The sequence below is a fragment of the Camellia sinensis genome, chromosome 10 (assembly GCF_055761805.1).
Source record: "Camellia sinensis isolate YWXY chromosome 10, ASM5576180v1, whole genome shotgun sequence".
NCBI classification, from domain to species: domain Eukaryota; kingdom Viridiplantae; phylum Streptophyta; class Magnoliopsida; order Ericales; family Theaceae; genus Camellia; species Camellia sinensis.
In genome coordinates, this window is record NC_138970.1 from 146,068,153 (window position 1) to 146,085,309 (window position 17,157).

Sequence of the window (17,157 nt, forward strand, 5' to 3'; positions counted from 1 at the left end):
TGCATCCAAACATGTCATTTTAAGTTTGAGACGCACTTGTCAACTTTCCACTGCACTTGCGAAAAGTAGTTGATTGACGAAAATAAGCAAAAAATAGTAAACATTTTGACTTTAGGATTTTTTGGTTTATTATTTTGGGAAATTTTTTTTTTTTTTAAAAATTACTACTTTTTAAATTCGTCTACACAAGACAGATTGAAAAATGAAAAATTTTAAATTTCATTCTCCTAAAAAGTCATTAAAAAAAAAAAAAAAAAACTATATATAACTTATTTGAAAGTTTCTAAACAAAAAGAACCTGTTCCCATACAAAACCTCAGTGCTAATGGAGGTGCAGTATTAACAATCCTATGCTAATATATAGAATTATTAATTCCCTCACTATTAAACCTTCCAATCAAACATTGCCTATTTGAATAAATAACATAATCCAGAGCATTAATATACATAATATCAGTTACATCAATCTCAAATATGCAAACATTTGTGTTTCTTTCATATTTTAGGTAAATACAGTAAAAGCCTAGTTACTTTGATTCCACTTCTAAATTCATTTATTTAATTATTTTTTTTCCCATATGATTCTGACACAAGGTTTGGTTTAATTTTTGTTTGATTTTCTCTGCCAAACTTCATAATAGGAGCTTGCAACATATGTAAAGTTTTATATCCCATTGCCTTCGAAGGACTTGAGAACAAACATTAACAGTGCACAAAAGAGTGAAAACATGTGCTTCAATCGATTTGGAATTGAGGGCCGGGAGGACACGGGTTGTTTCTTCTCCATACTAACTTTCTTGCATTTTCATCTGTAAAAAACCAGTAAAAAAGAAGAACCGTTTTAAAACCCATGACAATTGCTTGAACATCGTAAACATGAAAAATGAAACATGGACCAAGTCACATTTTTTCGCATACAGAATAAAATCAACCCAATGCCAGTTTGCAAGGGTTAGAATGGGAATTCACTTGTCTCCTACTGTTCAAATCCTCATAAAATTAAAAATAGAACCAAAATTAAAGGAAACAGATTCTAATGTGAATTTGATAACTTCTCTGGATACTATAACACACTTGTCTCCTACTGTTCAAATCCCCATAAAATTAAAAATAGAACCAAAATTAAAGGAAACAGATTCTAATGTGAATTTGATAACTTCTCTGGATACTATAACAACAGGTCAGCACAGAGTTCCACACACACACACACACAAAAAGAGCATGATTAGAAGTGGTTAATAACTGCACTAATTTAGGGTACATAATAGAGTGATTGTGGCATATTCAAGCTAAAATTAGTTGCAGTGCCAGAAATAATAGATTAGAAACCTCAATTGACGAAAACCAGTTGGATAGTGCAGATGGCAAGAATCAAGGCCAGTGGAGGAGAAATTTGCTTTGGAAAGCACGAGACCATCTGTGAGGGAATTGATTTCCATCTTCTTCTTGCCCCATCTCACCAGTATAAACTAGCACACAGAGTCAACATGTTTTTGTTTTTTTGTGTTTTTGTTTTGGTCAGAAACTATACAAAAGTAGGGAAGAAAAAGCAGAACAAAACAAAACAAACAATAAAGCCGAAGCAAAACTATCCTGGGTCTGATCACTGAATTTATCCGAAGCTTTTGCCAAAGAAGCTTCCACAAGCCACCTATCACAACTCTCAATTTATCAAAGCACAACAATCATTAATTTAACTTCTAAGCAAATATTTAACCAAGCGATACCCACCTATCACAGTTATAATAAGAGAAAAACATTTTGGCTGAGCATGGCATTAAATTTAAATTGCCTTAGCCAAAAATCATCATAACATAACAGGTTTTGAATCCTCTCTCTGTGTAAGCTCATTAGCCAATCAGGTTAGGTCATATCTGGTAACAAATCTCTTCTATATGACAATCCACACCACTTCGTATTAATAAGGCAACGAGTCAATGACCCAACAGAAAACTGTTTTACCATAGAATCACATATCTTCAATCGCTGATGCAATACAGTTAGTTCGTGTCTAGCTAGAGCAAAACTATGGTTGAAAGCGGCTACAAAACTCAGTTAGCTGAAACATACTATGCAAGATCATGAATAGCCAGCCCCTCACTCAGAGCATATATGCTTTATGATAAACATTAAGCACCACGCCAAATCAAGCTAATAGGTTTTTTAAAATTTTTTCATGAAGAAACACAAGAATCATCTTGAATTTCAATAGCTTGCATGGAGTTATTTATTTCCCCATAAAGAACAAAATTAAGATTCAAAATTATGCTGTAGAAGTCATACAACCGTCGCCTATACTACATGGATTCCACTTAAATGCATGAAGTACCTATGTTGGACACTCGAGACATTCACCTAGTAAGCATATTTAGTAATTTGAGTTTACTATAACATTATGCATAAAACTCCCACATTATGGCATGAAATGCTCTAACACATTGTGAACACCATCTTATCCTAGGAGAAAAAAAGAAAAGAAAAAAAAAGAACACATATTCAGCATCCTGAACATAGGAATTAGATGAATTGAACATTTAGACACATACCTCCATCCAACACACATACCTGCTCCAGGCCAAGATCATTTAACTTGCAACGGTATTCACCAAGGCACTTGACGTGGACTATTTTCATACCCATTTGTTTCCCTCACATTTTGGACATTGGGAATCTGCATACTCCAAATTGAGTGAAGCCTTAGGCAGTTAGTTCCCCTAGCTATCACTGTTTGCAGCAGCTTCTGATTTTAAGACCTATATCATAGAAGCCTTGCCTAAAGTTGGCTTATTTTGAATGACACTCTCATATGTTTCAGTTCTTTTGCTCATTCCCTTCAGTCCCTAAAATTAAGGCATTCCAACGAATACTTTTTACGCATTCCTGAGTTTATGTTTGATCCACCGGCACTGAATACATAGATAGCTTTAGATGATAACCATATACCAAGTGTAACAGAGAAAGTAGTAACAATAATAACAAATTTGCTCTGGCAAAATCATTATGCCGAGTGCAAACACAGACAATGATCAAATATAAACTTAAAGTAGAATGTTTACAATACGAGCAATTAAAGTAGACTGGTATGTTTATATGCAGCAGAAGTCAAAAAGATCGCAAAGAGGTTGGGCCCAAGTAGTTTGTAAACCCTACCAAAGGTCCAAATTAGGTCAACTCTCTACAACCAGGAGCCTATCTAGCACTGAGTGTATATACTCCCCAACCCACCCTTGCTGGCTCAAAAAAATGGGAAGAAGTCAACTCAAAAATAAGATTCCAGCTCAACCGGACAGAATTCTTGCACCTCACTAGGAGGTCAAGAGTTCAAGACTTGCCATAGACAAGGCTCCCACTCCCCCAGGCCATGGCTATGTTACATGACTCTTCTATTTCTCCAATCGTACCTGACAAGGGTAAGGGTGTGAGATGCATCCAACACCCGTAACAAATTTAGATATTTGAATTTTCTAATTTTATACAATATTTGAAAAGTAATATATATATATATATATATATAGACAGAGAGAGAGACTATAATGAAAGTTAATATCTTGGTAGTTTGGTGAGGGAGAAACTTACTTGCATAATAATTTGGAAACCGAGAATGATATGAAAAATAAGAAGAGATTCTTGACTAAATTTTTGGAGTTCTGATATTTTAAATTAAAAAACATCCATTTATTTTCAATTTGGTTAAGATAAGGGGGCCAACATGCTAATTTAGACAAACATTTCAAAACAGTAAACAAACTATACAAGGATTGCCAAAGGAATTCAAAAAATTTAGGATCATGCCCCCTCCCTAACCCCATTTTCCTTCGCCATTGAATGAGAGATATAAACTCCCTTTTTTTTTAAGGATCCCATATAATTTGAAGTACATTTCTAAATAATTTACACCACCTTATCTAAGCATACTTTTATTAACAGACCTATCTAAGCATATTATACAATATGCAACATAAGTGTTTAATGTGTCTCCATATCCATACCTAACCTTTGGATGCATATCCCAATATATTAAGATTTAGGTTTAGGAAGATTTGACACTTTGACACACATCAAAGAAGAGCATGAAAAGAAGAGCAATAATGATATTGCTAAACTCACTTTCATTACTTCCACGAGTTTTCCACTTCCAGCTATCCCATGGTCTGTTTGAATTTGTAGTGAAAACCACAAAATAGTTTTAGCAATAGCATTTCTCTCCACTTATCTTTGTGATATAGTTATTAAAGGTGAGTTTGCAAGGTTTGCATTTGCATCAATTCAATATTCACACGTTTGCACTTAGAAAGCTAGTCAATTCACACCACACTAGAGAAAGGTCCCTACAGAGTTGTGTTGAATTTATCTTTTTAGATATCGCATACATGTTCACATTTTCCCAAAGTGAATTTAATGTACTTTCCTGGTGTGGATGAGAAAATTTTGAAACACTGCACCTACATAATTATGAGCTAAATGTTACCACTATGTGCTAATTGCAAAATAACTGTTGGAAAGCCTAAAATCCAAATGAATAAAGACCAACAACAAGGGACCCAATTTTTTTGTTTGTGGAATTTAAAAAATAGTAGTCTTGCTAGGATGATTGATGTTCGTTCTTTATTTTGGCATCATGCCAAAAGAGATTTTGAAACTTTTGAATACTTTATTTTGGCATTGCCTTTGAATAATTGTTTGGAAGAAAAAGAAAGAAAAGTGAAAGATGGGGTTAATCAATGAAAGAAACCCCATAACAATCATCTTCATAATTTGTGTTATAAATTAAAGGTAATTTCGTCAATAATATCATCATCCTCATCATCTTGAAGTTGGGACTGATTTTCTAATAATATTGTTGTTTGAACTGAAACTCAGATTTGTTAGTTGATACTGATCATTGTCTAGCATAGCTTAACGTGGTGAGAAAGATAAGGTGCCGGTGAGTGAAAAAGAAGATATGCAAAGATCATATTAAGTTCTCACTATGTTATGTTATGACAAAGATAAGTTGTAATCCAAATTTTCTAACTAGAGAATTTGTTGCAGGAAAATGACATCTAAACCAAAACTACATCCAAAGCTTCCTATACACAACTCAATCTAGCACAAGGAATTTCTTCCCACTATCCTGTGTCTCATCCAAATCTTACAAAATCTCCTTCCTAAATCACTTCCCCTACTCGAATTCTACCCAAAACACCAATTATACCTCCTCTTCAAGCACTAATTAGATGTCCTCTTCAAACACCAAAATTCAACCTCATATTCAAGCACTCTGATGCATCCTCCTTTCGGAAGTCCCCTAGCATACTCCTCTCAAACTTTTGCTTAGGTCACCTTCTCCAACTCTAGCTTCACCTACACCAAATCAAGAAAAAGTTTCTATTTCAAAAACTTCCTTTTTTAAAACCTGATTTCCAAATTATTTTGCCAATAAAAATACCTCTAACTATGCACAAAGTAATTAAAATGATTGCTATGGGTCTCCCTCAATCATTCAAGCAAGACTACCACTTCTTTGATTCTACAAACAAAACATTTGGCTCTATTCTCTGACAAAGTATGCCTAGTTAGAAAGAAAAAGTAGATTTCCCAAGTGTTTGGACAAAGGAATTCTCCAAGTTCTTCATTTAGAGCATGTTTTGCTGGAAATTTGTGTTAATGCATATAATAAGATAGTGGCATGTATATAATATGATAGTGGTTTTGGTGGTAGATAGTGGCATGTATAGAATATGATAGTGGTGTTGGTGGTAGATAGTGGCATGTATAGAATATGATAGTGGTGCTGGTGGTAGATAGTGGCATGTATATAATATGATAGTGGTAGATAGTGGTAATATATAATATGTAAGTGGCATATAATGGGTTATAATGATATTTGTAATATCTCCTATATAAGGAGTGTCATTTGGTCTTGTAAAATAAGAAGTTTTGAATATAACAGAAATATATTCCTTCTTCCTCATATTTTCGGAGTTATTCTTCCTCATATTTTCTAAGTTGGTATCAGAGCAACAAAAAACACAGCAGCCCTAAAACCGCCATAGCCATGTCGGAAGTCACGTCCGAAACCACTTCAACCCCTACCGCTGCCATTCCGGTGAAAACGTCCAACTCTCACTCTGTCCAAATCACCACCATCCGCCTAAATGGTGATAATTTTCTCCGCTGGTCACAATCTGTCCGGATGTATATCCGTGGACAAGGAAAGATCGGTTACATCACTGGTGACAAGAAGGCTCCTGCTGTTAATGATCCGCTGTTCGACAGTTGGGACGCTGAAAACTCCATGGTTATGACATGGTTGGTCAATTCCATGGAGGAGGATATAAGCTCTAATTACATGTGCTATCCTACTGCACAAGAATTGTGGGATAATGTTAGTCAGATGTATTCTGACCTAGGAAATCAATCTCAAGTTTTCGAATTAACTTTGAAGTTAGGAGAGATTCGTCAAGGAGATGATTCCGTCACCAAATATTTCAATTCGTTGAAAAGGTTGTGGCAGGATCTTGACATCTTCAACACATACGAATGGAAATCGGTTGACGACTGCAACCACCACAAGAAAACTGTGGAAGACAGCCGTATTTACAAGTTTCTTGCCGGCCTCAACATTGAGTTCGATGAAGTGCGAGGAAGAATTATTGGCAGACCTCCTCTCCCATCCATTGGCGAAGTATTTGCCGAAGTCAGAAGGGAAGAGAGCCGAAAGAGCGTCATGCTTAAGAAAAAAGGTACTGGTGAATCAATTGAAATTTCTGCTTTAATTAGCGATGCTGCGGCCAACAAAGCTGCAAATTACCAGCGCAGGTTTGATGATAAGCCACGGGTCTGGTGTGATTTTTGCAACAAGCCTCGCCTTACACGCGAAACGTGTTGGAAGATCCATGGCAAACCTGTCAACTGGAAAAGCAGCAAACAAGGAGAGAAGAATCGTGGCTTTCCTACCGCTAATGAAGCCGATTCAGGTCCCTTCAACAAAGAGCAGATTGATCAACTCTTAAAGCTGATAAAATCCAGCTCCTCATCCGATACTCCTAGTGTTTTGTTGGCACAAACAGGTAGAAATCCTAAAGCCTTCTCTTGCTTAAACTTCTCTCCGTGGATCATAGATTCCGGTGCCTCCGATCACATGACTAGTTTTTCCCATTTATTTAGTACCTATTTCCCTTGTTCTGGTCATGACAAAATCAGAATAGCCGATGGTAGTTTTTCACCTATTGCAGGAAAAGGATTTATTAAACTAACTGAGAAAATTAATCTCAATGCTGTTCTTCACGTCCCCAACTTAGCCTGTAACCTTTTGTCTGTCAGTAAACTATCTAAGGATTCTAATTGTCGTGTTACATTTTTTGAATCCCATTGTGAATTTCAGGACCAGAACTCGGGGATGATGATTGGGCGTGCTAAGATGCTTGAAGGTCTTTACTACTTTGATGAAGTACCTGTTAGTAATAAAAAAGCTCAGAGCTTTAATAGTACTAGTTCAATCTCTGTTCAAGAAAAAATAATGCTATGGCACTATAGGCTAGGACATCCTAGTTTTCTTTATCTGAAACATTTATTTCCAGAATTATTTAAAGGGATTGATTGTTCTTCTTTTCATTGTGAAAGTTGCATTTTTGCAAAATTTCATCGCTCTACTTATTTGCCAAAACCTTACCAGGCTTCCAAACCTTTTTATTTGATTCATAGTGATGTTTGGGGCCCTTCTAAAATCACTACTCTCTCTGGTAAAAGATGGTTTGTTACATTTATTGATGACCATACCCGCTTATGTTGGATTTATTTGATGAATAAAAAATCTGACGTGAAAAATTTATTCACAAATTTTTACAATATGATTGAAAATCAATTTCAAACCAAAATTGGTATTTTACATTCTGATAATGGAACAGAATATTTCAATGAGCAGTTGGATGAGTTTTTGGAAAAAAAAGGGGATTTTTCATCAATCTACATGTCGGGATACCCCTCAACAAAATGGCATTGCAGAACGAAAAAATAAACATCTACTTGAAGTAGCACGTGCTATAATGTTTTACATGCATGTTCCTAAATATTTATGGGGTGAAACAATTTTAACAGCCTCTTATTTGATAAACAGGATGCCTACAAAGGTGTTAACATACAAAACACCTTTCGATTGTCTCAAAACTTTTTTTCCTGACACGAGGTTGTTTTCTGATTTACCCGCCAAAGTTTTTGGATGTACTGCCTATGTTCATGTTCCCAGTCAATTTCGTTCAAAACTTGACCCCCGTGCTATAAAATGTGTTTTTTTGGGTTATTCCTCAAACAAAAAGGGGTATAAGTGTTTCGATCCTCAAACCAAGAAATTTCATGTGAGTATGGAAGTGTCATTTGTGGAAACAAAACCCTATTTCCCCAACACTTCTCTTCAGGGGGAGACAAGTGGAGTAGAAGACCGTTTTTGGGATATTTCTATCCCGCTCCCCAATGTCATTTATCCTACACAAAAACCACATCTGTCTGATAATGATCACTTAGAAGAACCAAGTTCTATGGTGCCTAGTCAAGAAGATTCTTGTTTAGGGGGAGAAGTACTACAAAATGATCTAAATCCTGAGCTTCAGGTTTATACTAGGAAGCGATTTCATCTGAGGAATAATGACCCGAATGTCCATCCTAATGACCCGAATGTCCACCCGAGTTCTGGCATTGAAATTTTAGGTAATCCTATTCCTTCTATTTCCGACCTTGATGTTCCTATAGCAATTAGGAAAGGTGTCCGAAATTGCATTAAACATCCTATTGCAAATTACCTCTCCTATCAAAGACTGTCTAAAAACCATAGAGCTTTCACATCTAGGATTTCACACTTGTTTGTTCTAAGGAATATACAGGAAGCATTGGATGATCCGAATTGGAAATTAACAGTCATGGAGGAGATGAATGCTTTAAGGAGAAGTGGTACTTGGGAGATAGTTGATCTACCCAAAGACAAGAAAACAGTTGGGTGTAAATGGGTGTTTACGATAAAATGTAACGCAGATGGAAGCGTTGAGAGATACAAGGCGAGACTGGTGGCTAAAGGCTTCACTCAAACTTATGGGATCGACTATCAGGAGACGTTTGCTCCTGTTGCTAAAATAAATTCCATCAAAGTACTGTTATCTCTTGCAGTAAATTCAGATTGGCCTCTACATCAACTTGACATTAAAAATGCATTTCTCAATGGTGATCTTGAAGAGGAGGTATTCATGAGCCTACCGCCGGGATTTGAGCAGAGACTTGGAAGCGACAGAGTATGCAGATTGAACAAGTCATTATACGGACTCAAACAATCACCAAGAGCGTGGTTTGAACGCTTTGGGAAGGCAGTTATCAGTTGTGGCTTCTCGCAGAGTCAAGCAGATCACACAATATTTTATAAACATTCAAAAAACAGTAAAATTGCAATTTTGATTGTTTATGTTGATGACATCATTTTAACTGGTAATGATGAAGCAGAGTTAGCAGCCCTCAAAGAGAAACTCGCAAAAGAATTTCACATTAAGGATCTGCGAGCCCTCAAGTATTTCCTCGGAATGGAATTTGCAAGATCCAAGGAAGGTATATTCGTTAATCAGAGAAAATATGTTCTTATCCTCCTTGGAGAAACAGGTATGCTTGGTTGTAAGATGGTGGAGACTCCGATCGAGCCTAACTTGAAGTTACAAGCTGCTAAGGCTGAAGAAGTCAAAGAGAGGGAACAATATAAGCGACTTGTCGGGAAATTGATTTACTTGTCTCATACGCGGCCTGATATTGCCTTTGCAGTCAGCATGGTAAGTCAGTTCATGCACTCACCAGGGGCAGAGCACTTTGAGGCCGTTTATAAGATCTTAAGATATTTGAAAGGAACTCCAGGGAGAGGCTTACTGTTCAAGAAACATGGACATCTTCAAGTTGAAGTATACACAGATGCAGACTGGGCAGGAAATGTTACAGACAGGAGATCAACATCCGGATACTGCTCCTTTGTAGGTGGGAACCTAGTTACATGGCGGAGTAAAAAACAGAATATGGTAGCTAGAAGTAGTGCAGAAGCAGAGTTCAGAGCTGTTGCCCATGGAATCTGTGAAGTAATGTGGATTAAAAGAATTCTTGAAGAATTAAAGCTTTCTCACCCAACACCTATGAAGGTCTATTGTGACAACAAAGCAGCTATATCTATAGCTCATAATCCAGTTCTACATGATCGCACAAAACATATAGAAGTGGATAAACATTTCATCAAGGAGAAAATCAATGCTGGCATAATCTGTATGACCTACCTTCCAACAGGTGAACAATTAGCTGATGTGCTAACGAAAGGACTACACAAGAAGCAATTTGATAAGCTGACTAGCAAGCTGGCTATGGAAGATATCTTCAAACCAGCTTGAGGGGGAGTGTTGGAAATTTGTGTTAATGCATATAATAAGATAGTGGCATGTATATAATATGATAGTGGTGTTGGTGGTAGATAGTGGCATGTATAGAATATGATAGTGGTGTTGGTGGTATATAGTGGCATGTATAGAATATGATAGTGGTGTTGGTGGTAGATAGTGGCATGTATATAATATGATAGTGGTAGATAGTGGTAATATATAATATGTAAGTGGCATATAATGGGTTATAATGATGTTTGTAATATCTCCTATATAAGGAGTGCCATTTGATCTTGTAAAATAAGAAGTTTTGAATATAATAGAAATATATTCCTTCTTCCTCATATTTTCAGAGTTCTTCTTCCTCATATTTTCTAAGTTTTTGAATGCATCATATCATCCCAAATGGGATGCTTATGTTGTATCCCCTAACTTGTAGCCTATGTTACATGAACTTAGGTACTGTTGTCCAGTGCAGGTGCATTGGACACATCAAACTCTAAATTTTAGGATATGTAAACGTCTCAATAAAGGATCCAAAAATTAGGTATAACGATAACGAAGAACCTTTAGTATAAGTATTCAGCAAGTTACTCTAAAAGCCTTTAGTATAACTATAACAAGAACCAGAATATCGCAATCCAAAAGAAAGTTATAAGTAGCATGCTCGATTTTTCTATCCATGCGCTCTACCTTTTATTTCATCACTAAAATTAGACCTAACAAGTCATAAAAGCCAGTTACATATATGACTCACATGCAAACCCACTAATACAATTCCTTGATAAGAACATTGTAATTCCCAATTCCCTTTTGACTGTTCTTTGTCTATGAGGAAATTTTTTTCTCTTAGAGACAATGGGCAGCCCCTAATTCAATATCAGATGGGCAATGGCAGGCACACTTTCTTGTGGATTGATAATTGGCGCCCACTTGGCCCCTTGTACAAGCGTTTTGGTGAAAGAATAGTGCACAACATTGGAAGGGCTTTGGATGCTAAAATTTCTGATATTATAGTTGGGAATGCTTGGAAATGGCCAAGGCTAAGAAATAGAGCTATTCAGCAGGTTATGGCTCTTACCCCTATATCTTTAATTCCTGACTCTAATAAATAGGATGAGATTTGCTGGACTCCCTCCAACAATGGGCTCTATTCTGTTAAGTCAGCCTGGAAATCTCTGAGAGCTAAGAAACCTACTGCTTCGTGGCATAATATCATTTGGTTTAAAGGAGCTATCCCAAAAGGTCTTTCATTCTTTGGTTGGTTTCTCTTTAAAGATTATCTACCAGAGACAGATTTCTAAGATGGGGTATGCAACTAGATCCCTCTCGTCTACTGTGTAATGCAGCAAATGAAAGTCAAAACCATTTAGTCTTTGAGTGTGCATATGGTCAGAGCATCTGGAAGCAGCTTTTGAGTATCAACCAGTCCAGCAGAGGTATCTTGTGCTGGAATTATGAGCTTCAATGGTTTAGGATCAATTGCTCTAATCATTCCCTTAAAAGTGTAGCCCATAAACTATCCTTAGCTTGTGCTGTACCAAATCTGGATTGAAAGGAATGGGAGAATGTTTAGACAGGTTAACAATTATTCAGATGTTATTCTTGCCTTGGCTATTAGAGACATTAGATATAGGCTATGTTCTTTCAGGTATGTGAAGAACTCCTTTAGTAATTGGCAGACTTGCTTGGATTGGGACGTTTCTCCTTCCTTCAAGTGCATCACTAAGAACTGGATTGTTGTTTCCCCTGTAATTTTAGGCTGTAGGTTTGTGTTTGGGTTTTGACCCTTGTTCTTTGTACTTGTTTTGTGTTTTGAATAAAATCTTAACTTACCTATAAAAAAATTTAACAAAAAAAACTTCCAACCAGCATCTCCAGTTTGTTAGCAAGCAAATCCGAACAACCTAGTCTAAGAGAAGTTGGGATTGGATATTTTTCATATTCCCCTTTAGACAAAACTTCCCTATTTATATGCTCGTTCTCTTATGATAACCCAAAAGTTTTACAAATTTTCAAAGAACCATTGTCCCTCCTTTAAATTGGCAAAAGCATTTAATAATGTCATAATGATGAAAATATTAAAATGAAACAATAATTTGAGAGAGTGATAGAGGATTGAGAGAGAGAGAAAGAGCCACAGAATTGTTCAGTGAATGTGTATATTACAAAGAGATTTACACTCTCTTTTATAGAGAGGAAAAGTTACATAGGGTGCCAATTAGCACCGAAAGAAGAAAACAATTGGGGAACATTCATTATGACAATTGGGGAACATTCATTATGACTATCACTAATAATAAACTAACATATAGCACACTAACATGATACAATAATAAACTATACAATAATACTATACAATAATAAACTAACATCCCCCCGCAAACTCAAGGAGGGAAAGCATCAACCAAGTTGAGTTTGGAAACAAGATCATGGAAGCGGCCAGGAGGATGAGCTTTAGTGAAGATATCAGCGGGTTGATCGACTGAAGCAATAGGGAGAAGATGAACAGTACCACAGGTAACATGCTGGCGAATGAAATGACAATCAATCTCAATATGTTTGGTGCGATCATGAAAAACATCATTGTGAGCAATCTGAATGGCACTCTGATTGTCACAATAGAGAGGAGTAGGACCAGAAGCAGAAACACCCATATCAGCAAGTAGCCAGCGAAGCCAGAGAAGTTCCTGAGTAGTATCAGCAAGAGCTCGATATTCAGCTTCGGTGCTAGAGCGGGCAGTGAGGGATTGTTTTTTGCTACGCCAAGCAAGAAGAGAATCCCCTAAGAAGAAGCAGAAACCCGTGGTAGAGCGTCGATCCGTAGGATCCCCAGCCCAATCAGCATCGGAAAAGGCACGCAGATCAAGAGAGGAGGAAGCAGAAAAGTGAAGGCCATGGAACAGAGTGCCTTTGAGGTAGAGAAGGATGCGGAGTAAAGCAGTATAGTGGGAAGTGCGGGGAGCCGACATGTACTGACTAACAATGTGAACGGCATAGGCAATGTCAGGACGAGTGACTGTGAGATAGACAAGACTGCCGACGAGCTGGCGATAAAGAGTAGCATCAGAGAGAAGAGTCCCATCGAGAGGAGTGAGACGAATCTGAGGATCAACTGGAGTAGAGGTAGTTTTGCAATCAGTAAGACCAGCACGAGCCAGAAGATCGGATGTATATTTGGCCTGGGACAAATAGGAACCAGTAGAATCATGAGAGACTTCAAGGCCTAAGAAGTAATTAAGAGTACCAAGGTCCTTCATTTCAAACTGTCGGTGGAGAAACTGTTTGAGGTGGAGAATACCAGTTTCATCATTACCAGTGATAATCATATCATCCACATATAAAAGAAGAAGAGTGGTACCATGAGAAGTAGACCGTATAAAAAGAGCAGAATCATAGGAGCTAGAGGTGAACCCGAAGTCATGAATGGCAGAACTGAACGTAGCAAACCAAGCACGAGGCGCCTGCTTGAGGCCATAGAGAGCACGCTGTAGTTTGCAAACCTGATGAGGTTGAAAAGTGGACCCAGGTGGAGGTTGCATGTAGACCTCCTCAAGAAGATGACCATTGAGGAAAACATTTTTGACATCCATCTGAAAGAGCCCCCAGTGGCGAGCAGCAGCAACAGCAAGTAAACTGCGAACAGAGGTAAGCCGAGCAACAGGAGAGAATGTCTCCTCATAATCAATACCATATTCCTGGTTGAAACCCTTGGCAACAAGACGAGCTTTGTAGCGTTCAATAGAGCCATCAGAATGTGTTTTGATTTTGTAAACCCATTTGCAGCCAATTGCAGTCTTGCCAGGAGGAAGATCAACAAGATCCCAAGTATGAGCTTTGTCTAAGGCCTGGAGTTCATCAGTCATAGCTTGCTGCCAAAGAGGATTAGTACAAGCCTCACGATAGGAGGTAGGTTCATAAGTAGAGAAGGCAGCAGATCCAACAATATAATCACGAAGATGGAGAGGAGGTTGAGTTACCCGGCGTGGTCGACCCGTAGGAGGATCGGTGGGAGGAAGAACCGGTGGAGAAGGAGGTGTGGCAATAAGAGGTAGACCGTCAGAGGGAGCAGGCTGGACGGGATCAGGAGTGAGCAAGGGTGTCTCGATGAATGAGGAACCTGTATCAAAATCAGCAGAGAAAAGATCGATGGAAGGATTAGTAAATAGTACAGGAGTGGAAAGTACAGGTAAGTGAAATGAGGAGAGTGAGGAAAACATTTGGTGTTCCCAGAAAACAACATGGCGAGAGATACGAAGACGTTTAGAGAGAGGATCCCAACAACGAAAACCTTTATGTTCAATTCCATACCCAAGAAAGCAACAAAGACGAGAACGAGGTTCAAGTTTGGTGTGTTCGTGAGATTGAAGAAGAACAAAGCAGGCAGAGCCAAAAACCCGGAGATTGGCGTAAGGAGGGGGAGTGCCATGTAGACGTTCAAAGGGAGTTTGATTATGGAGGACAAGGGTACGAGCACAGTTGATAGTGTAAACAGCAGTGAGGGCAGCTTCCCCCCAAAAGTTTTCAGGACAGGAAGAAGAGAGAAGGAGAGCACGAGTAGTGTCAAGGATATGCCTATGTTTCCGTTCAGCGCGGCCATTTTGCTGGGACGTGCCAGCACAAGAACGATGAGGCAGGGTACCATGATGCTGAAGAAAGGAAAGGAAATCCAAATCCCGATATTCCATAGCATTGTCAGAGCGAAAAATTTTGATGGCTTTGGAGAATTGGGTGTGGACCATTTGGCCAAATCTATAATAAATGTGTTTAAGTTTAGACCGATGTTTCATGAGAAAAAGCCAAGTAAACCGGGAAAAATCATCAATAAAAACAACAAAATAGCGGGAGCCCCCTATGGTAGTGGTAGGGGAGGGTCCCCAAATATCCGAATGTATAAAATCAAAAGGTGCAAGGGAAACAGAAGTACTTTTATTAAAGGATAAAGCAGGTTGTTTGGCAAGTTGACAGGGTATACAATCGAAATGATCGGGAATTACATGACCCAACTGTCCACTAGAAACCAAAGACTTTAAGCGATTAACAGAAATATGCCCTAAGCGACAATGCCAAAGATGAAAGGGAGATAATGAGGAAGTCGATGTAGGAGCAGCGATCTGAGGAGAGGGAGGAACATGTAGGTGAATGAGTTCATAGAGACGTCCACGCTTACGGCCGATCCCAATAGTCTGCCCCGTCTGAGGGTCCTGTACCAAACAATCAGTAGCAGAAAATGTGACAGTTAGACCAAGTTCACATAATTGACCAATAGAAATAAGGTTTAAGGTGAGAGCAGGAATATGATAAACTTGAGGTATAGATAAAGAAGAGGTGGAGACAGTACCAACATGACGGACAGACATGATGGAACCATCAGCAGTATGAATGGAGGGAAAAGGAGGAGATGAGGAGGAGGAAGAAAAGATAGTAGAACTGGAGGTCATATGATTACAACAGGCAGAGTCAAAATACCAAGAAGAGTTACCTGGGATTACAGACAAAGCAGTAGGAGGAGTTGTACCAGAGAGAAGTTGTTTGAGCATGGCCTCTACATCCGTCGGAGAAAAGTGAGGGGTAGACAGAGCAGGTGACTCAGAGAACCCCGCAGAGGCAGAAGCATCAGTGTGAGGAGATTGATTCCTGGAAGCAGCAGCAGCAGTGTGATGAGACTGATTCCCGGAAGCAGCAGTAGCAGTGTGATGAGACTGAGGCCCGGAACGATGAAAGCTTCCCCGGGAAGAGCCACCGCGAGAGGAGTGGCTATTGGAGGATGATCGGGAAGGATTGCGAAAACAATCTTGTTGCAGATGACCAGGACCAAGTTTGTTGCAGTAGCGGCAGGATCTGACGGGGCAGTTGACCAGGAGATGTGTTGAAGGAAGGCCCCGATTCTGACAATAGAGGCAAGCAGTGGTCCGCTGGGGAAATGATGGCCGGGACGGAGGAGTGGCAAGAACAGAGTCCACATGATGAGTTTGAAGTGTACCAAGACGAGTCTCCTCTGATAGCAACTCAGAAATTGCTTGTTCAAGAGTGGGCAATGGATGACGATGAAGCAGAGAGGCACGTACGGGCTCAAAAGAGGAAGTAAGAGCCATGCGAAAGTGCACCAATCTTTGCTGGTTGCGATAGAGAGTAAATAAAACAGCATCTTCGTGGTTATGCCAAGTCGGTTCTGAAAGAGCAAGCTGATCCCAAACAGAGTACATTTGAGAAAGGAAATCATTAATGGACTGAGTGGATTCTTGGCGTATGCGATGAAGTTGATTCTGAAGTTGATATTGATGGGCAAGACCAGTAGTCTGGTATCGTTCTTTCAAAAAATCCCAGATGTCTTTGGCAGGAGTATTGACAGAGTCTAGCTGAAAGCGACCAAACTGAAGACTGATGGAGGTAATAGAGGTATTACGAAACCAGGTAATGATTTGGTAATTCTTACTGTCCCATTCCTCAAGTCGGTCTTCATATGTAGCAGTATGAGCAGTAGTTTCAGTAGTGACACTGTCTTTTACTGGTTTAGTCACATCCCCGGTGACAATTCGCCAGAGCTTCTTGCCTTTAAGAAAGGAAGACATGGCTTGGGCCTACAGAACATAGTTTGAACCATTCAGAATAACGGAAATGGGATGGGAGGTATCAAGACGATCCATAATACTAGTTAAGTAGGATTAAAGCAATAGGAAGAGACCTGTAGGAGCAAAATTTGGTAAAACAGAGTGTACCAGTGAGTCCGGAAGGTCGAAAATAGCCAGAAAAGGCTGCTGGACAGAGATGATGTCAGCGATGATGT

The 17,157-nt window shown here is 38.8% G+C and overlaps 1 long non-coding RNA gene across 1 annotated transcript in view; it reads right to left on the bottom strand.

Annotated features, from left to right (window-relative positions):
- Window positions 1-411: 411 nt before the first annotated feature.
- Window positions 412-17,157, bottom strand: part of LOC145801356 (uncharacterized) — a 30,516-nt gene continuing 13,770 nt past the window's right edge. Inside the window, exon 2 of the long non-coding RNA XR_014342710.1 lies at window positions 412-809. This is a non-coding gene — a long non-coding RNA (uncharacterized LOC145801356). The remainder of the gene's footprint in view (window positions 810-17,157) is intronic.